This window comes from Pseudoliparis swirei, chromosome 17 (genome assembly GCF_029220125.1).
Source record: "Pseudoliparis swirei isolate HS2019 ecotype Mariana Trench chromosome 17, NWPU_hadal_v1, whole genome shotgun sequence".
In the NCBI taxonomy this organism is placed as follows: Eukaryota; Metazoa; Chordata; class Actinopteri; order Perciformes; family Liparidae; genus Pseudoliparis; species Pseudoliparis swirei.
In genome coordinates, this window is record NC_079404.1 from 8,247,363 (window position 1) to 8,255,606 (window position 8,244).

The 8,244-nt window shown below is 44.6% G+C and overlaps 2 non-coding genes across 2 annotated transcripts; both read right to left on the reverse strand.

The window, feature by feature from the left end:
- Window positions 1-840: 840 nt before the first annotated feature.
- On the reverse strand, window positions 841-959 carry LOC130207677 (5S ribosomal RNA). The gene has a single exon (XR_008834326.1). It is a non-coding gene; the product is annotated as a 5S ribosomal RNA (ribosomal RNA).
- Window positions 960-1,702: 743 nt separating this feature from the next.
- Window positions 1,703-1,821, reverse strand: LOC130207668 (5S ribosomal RNA). The gene has a single exon (XR_008834318.1). It is a non-coding gene; the product is annotated as a 5S ribosomal RNA (ribosomal RNA).
- Window positions 1,822-8,244: the final 6,423 nt, after the last annotated feature.

An 8,244-nucleotide genomic window follows, 5' to 3' on the forward strand; every position in this document is an offset into this window, starting at 1 on the left:
TCCCGTCCATCCCTAATACACCCACCACTGCAGAATCATCAGAGTACTTCTGCAGATGGCATGACTCCGTGTTGTACTGGAAGTCACTGGTACAGGGTGAAGAGGAAGGAGACAGAACAGTTCCTGTGGGTCAACATCACTGACCACCGTTCCAGACAGCACACGCCCATTCTGACAAACTCTGGTCTGCCTGTGAGGTAGTCAGTGATCCAGGAGATGGTGGACGGCTCACACCGCCACCCGCAGCTTCTCACTCAGCAGCAGTGGCTGGATGGTGTTAAATGCACTGGAGAAGTCAAAGAAAGTGACTCTCACAGAGACACCGGTTCCATCCAGGTGCGACTGAGCTCAGCAGCAGGTAGATGATGGCGCCGCCCACTCCCACATGAGGCTGGTAAGCAAATTGCAGAGGGTCCAGCGACGATTTCACCTGCGGCCGGAGGTGGGCCAAGACCAGCCTCTCCAGCACCTTCATCACATGGGAGGTGAGGGCGACCGGTCGGTAGTCGTTGAGGCCAGATGGTGTTGACTTCTTGGGGACAGGGACCAGGCACGACGTCTTCCACAATAAGCGCTGTAGTGCAGCCTGAGTTACACAGCGGGACCCAGTCTTTTTACACTGTTTCTACTGGTCAACAAACAGCTGAGACAACAACACCAACACCAGCAAAAGCAACCTCGCTTCATCACTGTCTCCTGTCCGAAGCCCATTCACAGAACGCCTCCTCCGCTTGGCCATGATTGGCTGCAGCTGATCACGCCACATTTGATTTGTGTGCTGCAGGAAGTTGGTGCGCTCACTTGTCGACTGTGTGTATTTTCTCAGCGTGAAGATTAAAATGCTTACAGCACCTGGTATTCCCAGGCAGTCTCCCATCCAGGTAGTGACCAGGCCCAACCCTGCTTAGCTTCCGAGATCAGACGAGATCGGGCGCGACCAGGGAGGTGTGGCCGTAAGGAAAGGCTGAGCCTAGCAAAGGGACTTTTGAAGTCCTTCAGCGTGCCACTGTCATCATGCAACATATCCCAGTCGCCATACTTAATAGTCACGTTGCCATTAGTTATTGAGGTTAAATTGTCCAAATTCAGATGCAGGTTTTGTTTTCATCACAAGATTACACTTGATAACACTGACGACGTCACGTTTGTAAAAGCCCAAATCTTCTCCGAATCAACCTGATTCTCGTCGGGTGCGGTGGCGCGTGCCTGTAATCCAAATTACCGGGAGGCTGAGGCTGGAGGATCGTTGGAGCTCAGGAGCTCTGAGCTGCGGCGCACTATGCCGATCGGGTGTCCGCACTAAGTTCGGTATCGATGTGGCGGTCCGGGGGAGCCCGGGACCTCCAGGTCGTCTAAGGAGGGCTGCACCGACCCAGGTCGGACACGGAGCAGGTCAAAGGCCCCGTGCTGTTCAGGAGTGGGATCTCGCCTGTGAATAAGCGCTGTAGTGCAGCCTGAGTTACACAGTGGGACCCAGTCTTTTTACACTGTTTCTACTGGTCAACAAACAGCTGAGACAACAACACCAGCAAAAGCAACCTCGCTTCATCACTGTCTCGTGTCCGAAGTCCATGCACAGAACGCCTGCTCCGCTTGGCCATGATTGGCTGCAGCTGATCACGCCACATTTGATTTGTGTGCTGCAGGAAGTTGGTGCGCTCACTTGTCGACTGTGCGTATTTTCTCAGCGTGAAGATTAAAATGCTTACAGCACCTGGTATTCCCAGGCAGTCTCCCATCCAAGTACTGACCAGGCCCAACCCTGCTTAGCTTCCGAGATCAGACGAGATCGGGCGCGACCAGGGAGGTGTGGCCGTAAGCAAAGGCTGAGCCTAGCAAAGGGACTTTTGAAGTCCTTCAGCGTGCCACTGTCATCATGCAACATATCCCAGTCGCCATACTTAATAGTCACGTTGCCATTAGTTATTGAGGTTAAATTGTACAAATTCAGATGCAGGTTTTGTTTTCATCACAAGATTACACTTGATAACACTGAGGACGTCACGTTTGAAAAACCCCAAATCTTCCCCGAATCAACCTGATTTTTGGGGGTGCGGTGACGCGTGCCTGTAATCCAAGTTACCGGGAGGCTGAGGCTGGAGGATCGTTGGAGCTCAGGAGTTCTGAGCTGCAGCGCACTATGCCGATCGGGTGTCCGCACTAAGTTCGGATCGATATGGCGGTCCGGGGACCCCGGGGACCTCCAGGTCGCTAAGGAGGGCTGCACCGACCCAGGTCGGACACGGAGCAGGTAAAAGGCCCGTGCGTCAGAGTGGGATCCGCCTGTGAATAAGCGCTGTAGTGCAGCCTGAGTTACACAGGGGACCCAGTCCTTTTACACTGTTTCTACTGGTCAACAAACAGCTGAGACAACAACTCCAACACCAGCAAAAGCAACCTTGCTTCATCACTGTCTCCTGTCCGAAGTCCATGCACAGAACGCCTGCTCCACATGGGCATGATTGGCTGCAGCTGATCACGCCAATTTGATTTGTGTGCTGCAGGAAGTTGGTGCGCTCACTTGTCGACTGTGCGTATTTTCTCAGCGTGAAGATTAAAATGCTTACAGCACCTGGTATTCCCAGGCAGTCTCCCATCCAAGTACTGACCAGGCCCAACCCTGCTTCCCGAGATCAGCGAGATGGGGCGCGACCAGGAGGTGGGCCGTAAAAAGGCTGAGCCTAGCAAAGGGACTTTTGAAGCAGCTCAGCGTGCCACTGTCATCATGCAACATATCCCAGTCGCCATACTTAATAGTCACGTTGCCATTAGTTATTGAGGTTAAATTGTCCAAATTCAGATGCAGGTTTTGTTTTCATCACAAGATTACACTTGATAACACTCAGCCCTTTGTAAAAGCCAAATCTTCTCGAACCCTGATTCTGGGGGGTGGCGGTAATCCAAATTACCGGGAGGCTGAGGCTGCAGGATCTTTGGAGCTCAGGACTCTGAGCTGCGCACTATGCCGATGGGGTGCCCGCCTAAGTTGGGATCGATGTGGCGGCCCGGGGGAGCCGGGACCTCCAGGTTTTAAGGAGGGCTGCACCGCCCCAGGTCGGACACAGCAGGTAAAAGGCCCCCTGGTCAGGATAGGGGAATAACCCTGAGTGCAGCCTGAGTTACACGGGGGCCCCCAGTCTTTTACACTGTTTCACTGGTCAACAAACAGCTGAGACAACAACTCCAACACCGGGAAAAAAAAGCAATGCTTCATCACTGTCTCCTGCCCAAGTCCATGCACAGAACGCCTACTCCGCTTGGCCATGATTGGCTGCAGCTGATCACGCCACATTTGATTTGTGGGGTGCAGGAATTTGGGGCGCCATTTGTCGACTGTGGTATTTTCTCAGCGTGAAGATTAAAATGTTTAAAGCACCTGGTATTCCCAGGCAGTCTCCCACCCAAAGTACTGCCCAGCCCAACCCGCTTAGCTTCCGAGATCAGCGAGATCGGGCGCGACCAGGAGGTGTGGCGTAAGCAAAGGCTGACCCTAGAAAAGGGGACTTTGAAGCCCTCACCCCACGTCATCATGCAACATATCCCAGTCGCCATATTTAATAGCACGTTGCCATTAGTTATTGAGGTTAAATTGTCCAAATTCAGATGCAGGTTTTGTTTTCATCACAAGATTACACTTGATAACACTGAGACGCCACGTTTGTAAAAGCAAATCTTGAGACTGGATTATGCAACTCCTTATTATCAGGCTGTCTAATAAATCTCTTAGTTAGTTGATCCAGAATGCTGCATCTGTTCTACTAAAATAAGAAAATCACATATTGCACTAGCTGCTCTGCACTGGCTACCCATAAAATCGAATCACTTTAAAATTCTTCTCTTAACCTAAAAAGCCTTGATGGTGATGCCCCATCATATCTTAAGGAGCAAACCATTTTGCACAAGAGCTACGTCACTAAATGCGGGACTACTTGTAGTTCCTAGAGTTTTAAAAAAGTAGAATGAGAGCCTTTAGTTATCAAGCTCCCCTTTTTTTGGAACCAGCTTAATTTCATGGGGGCAAAACAGTCACCTCGTTTAAGAGTCGACTAAGTCTTTCCTCTTGACAGAGTTTATAGTTAGGCTGAATCAGGTTCACCTGGTCCAGCCTTGATATGCTGCTTGGCTTTGGCGGGAGAGGATGCCTGAGTACCATCTCTTTTTCTCTCAGGATGAATTTTCATCTCTCAATCACAGTTACTAACTCTGCTTTCTCCCGGGCCTTTGACTTCATCTCATGGTCATCGGACCCTATGGAGACATAGATCAATCTGCCTGATGGATCATGAGGTCTGGTCGTGGGAAATTTGTCCTGACTAGCCCCTGTCCTGTTGAGACACTGCCCACTGTTGAAGCCCTCCTCTTACCGCCATCGCCTGATGGATGTGGAGGTCTCCATGTGGAATATGCCTACTATGAACTATTCATACACTCTGTCACATTCATTGAATGTATTTAAACTCTAAATCTGTCCTTCTGTACACATTACGTCTATTGCATCTGTCCATCCTGGGGAAAAGGATCCTCTCTGTTGCTCTCCTGAAGGTTTCTTCCTTTTTCCCCCGAAGGGTTATTTGGGAGTTTTCCTGTTCGGTGCGAGGTTTTGGGCAGGGATGTCTATGTACAGATTGTAAAGCACTCTGAGACAAATTTGTAATTTGTGAAATTGGGCTATACAAATGAACTGAATTGAATTGAATTGAGTTGAACCCGTTATCTATCTTTTGTGAAGTCTCGACGTTCATTGCCTGCTTCGCCGGCTAGCCTCGAGCTAACTCGTCATGTCGGGGCCCAGAGAGCCGAGGCGTTAAAAATCGCCAACATTCCGCGTATTTCACAAAGCTACGGGAAGGGCGAATTAAAATGTGAAATGTTTTAAATTGTAAAAGAGTTTTTCGGACAATTGTCACGGGAAAAAGCTCTTTACAAGAAACCCACCCTTAGCGGACTGAACGGTGTCACAGGACCGGGGAGGCGCGAACCCTGTAGGAGGGGGGCCCCGTTACATGTGAGGGCTGCACTAGACCATCATCTTGCCCAGACCATCATCTCTGGGCAATTCTATGGCATTTTGGTTAATTTATCATTATGAAACGGTGACCTTTTTTTTTGGGGGGAAATTTTACCCTTTTTTTTTTTTTTTTGGGGGAAAAGGGGGGGGGGGCCCCCAAAATTCCCCCTTTTTAAAAATTTTTTTAAAAAAATTTTTTCCCTTTAAAAATTTTTTAAAAATTTTTTTTGGGGCCCCCCCCTTTTTTTTTTTGGGGGGTTTTTGGGAGTTTTTAAAAATTTTAGGGGGGAAATTTTTTTTTTAAAAAAAAAACCCTTTTTTTTTTATTCCCCTTTTTTTTTTAAAACCCTCCCCACCCCGGGGGGGGAAAACCCCCCCGGAAAATTCCCCTTTTTTAAAAAAAAAATTGTTTTTTTTTAAATTTTTTTTTGGGGTTTTTCCCCCCCCGGGGGGAAAAAAAAGGGGGGGGGGGGGAAAAGGCAATTTTGGGGGGGAAAAAAAAAACCCTTTTTTTTTACCCCCGGGGTTTTTTAAAAGGTTTAAATTAACCTTTCTTTAAAAAAAAAATTTTTTTTTAAAAAAATTTTTTAAAAAAAAAAAAGGGGGGAAAAAAAAAAGGGTTTTTTTGCGTTTTAAAACGGGGGGGAAAAAATTAAAAGGGGAAATTTTTAAAAAAAATTTTTAAATTTGGGGGAAAAAAATTTTTAAAAAAAACCCCCCGGGTTTGGGCCCGGGGGGGTTTTAAAAAAAATAAATTTTCCCCTTTTTTTTGGGAAATTAGGATTTTTTAAAAAAAAAACCCCAAAAAAAGGAAAAATTTTAAAATTCCCAAAAAAAAATTTTTTTTTTTTAAAAAAAAAAAATTTTTTTAAAAATTTTTTAAAAAAAAATTTAAAACCAAAAAAAAAAAGGGGGGTTTTTTTTTTTAAAAATGTTTTTTTTAAAGGGAAAACCCCCCCAAAATTGTTTATTTTTTAAACAAAAAATTAAACGGGGGGGGGTTTTTTTAAAAAATTTGGGGAAAAGGGAAAAGGTTTGGGAAAGGGGGGGGAAAAAGGTTTTAAAACCCCTTTTTTTTAAAAAAATTCCCTTTTTTTTTTTAAAAAAGGGGTTTTTTAAAGGGGCCCCTTTTTTTAAAAAAAAAAAAATTTTTTTTTTTAAAAAATTTTTTTAAAAATTTGGGTTTTTTTTTGGGGAAAGAAGGGGAAAAATTTTGGGGGTTTTTAAAAATTTTTTTTGGGGTTTAATTTTAGGCGGGTTTTTTAAACCCTTTTTTTGGGGTTTTTTTTGGGGAAAAATTTAAAACCCAAAACCCTTTTTTAAACCCAAAAAGGCCCCCTTTTTTTTTCCCCCTTTTTTTTTAAAAATTTGGGTTTTTTGGGGGGGTTTTTTTTTTTGGGGGGTTAAAAAAAAAAATTTTTTTTTTTTTTAAAAAAAATTTTTTTTTAAAATTTTTTTTTTTAAATTGGGGGGAAAAAATTTTTTTTTTTTAAAGGGAAAAAAACCCCCTTTTTAAAATTTTTTTTAAAAAAAATTTTTTTTTTTTGGGGCCCCAAAAAATTTTTTTTAAAAAAAACCTTAAAAAAATTTTTTTAAAAGGTTTTTTTAAAAAGGAACCTTTTAAAAAAAAAAAATTTTAAAAAAATTTTTCCAAAAAAAATTTTTTTTTTTTAAAAGGGGTTTCCCCTTTTTCCCCCCAAAAAAAACCCCTTTTTTTTTTTGGGGGGGAAAAACGGGGCCCGGGGGGAAAAAATTCCCGGCCCAAAACCCCCCGGGGAAAAATTTTTTAAAAACCGGGGGGTTTTTTTTTTTTTCTTATGTCCGTGTAGTTTGTAATTTGTGAAGTTCTCAAACAAGATCTTGAAACAAAGAATCTGCGTTTCCGCCCCACCTCGTCTGCTCTTGAACCCGGAGCAGAGAGCTACTCTGAGACGACGTGTCTTCACCACCGTGGGAGCTGAGGTGTCGGTTTGCTGTTCCCTACGACATATTGGGCGCTCTCTGCCGGGTTGGGCGTGCTCACCTGTATGTGCACCTGTCTGTGCGCATGGGTGAGCTCCGCTGCGATACCGAGAGCCAGGAGAAGTGTGAACGCCACCACGTAGAGACAGAAATGACATGCCGCTGTGTCGATACGATCAATAATATACGACCGTTTAGTTGAATAAAACAACCTGACATTACTTATGTTGTAATCTGGCTCTATAGAGAACATTTCAGTGGGGCGGAAACACTAGTAATTCCCACCGCTCCTGAAAGCGGCGGCCGTCACTGTCAACTTTTCTCCTTTTTTTTTGCCGTCGCCATGGCAAATAGGTTTCGAGAAGGGTTCACGCCACGGATGCAGAGCCAGATGCATTAGAAAGGAGGAATTACGTATTTCAAGTTTTTATGATTTATTTATTCTGACAGATCTGGCGGGCCACAAATAACACATTATATGACCGATGTCGCGGGCCGTATGAAATCTGACCGCGGGCCGCCATTGGCCCGCGGGCCGGACTTTGGACACCCCTGTAGTAGACGGACGCCTTCTGGACACCATGGGGGAAGCAAGAGCTTTCATTTAGAAATGATGCTGTGGTGATGGTAAATAATAAATAATTAAATATAACTATTGTGTGTATTATTTTATGCAACTATACTAGTCCGCATGTAGCATATTCCAATCTGTTAAAAATGTTCTCCTGAGAGCAACCTGCGTAACATCCGGTTGTACTTTTTATCACGGAGGATGGCAATTTTTTTTTTTTTATGCAACTTTACAAAGTAAAAAGGCAGCACCGTCTATTTCTTCTGCTCGTATTCTCTGCCGACCTCACTAAACTTTAGCGCCGCGCTCTCGTCTTTTAAAATGATGATTCCATGCGAATGCAACATAAACACTGCCTCGCTGCTAGCATGGTACGCTGTCTTCACTTGGAAGATTGCAGAGTGTAACTGGACGCTCAGCTCTGTGACCTCGATGTAATGATCATACGGGGCAAGGTCAGAGGAGGTTCAAGATATTTAGACTATACAGCGTAGTTTTTGTTTGCAGTTTCTTTTGGATAGATGTTTACAAAAGTTCCTTTCTCAAATCTCTCGCTCTCTCCGGAGACATCTTCTTGTTAGAATATATATATATATATATATACACACGCACACACACACATACACGTATAATTAAAGAAGTCATTAATGCAGCTGAGAACACTATTTAGATCACTTAGAAACTGGATCACCATAATCTTTTT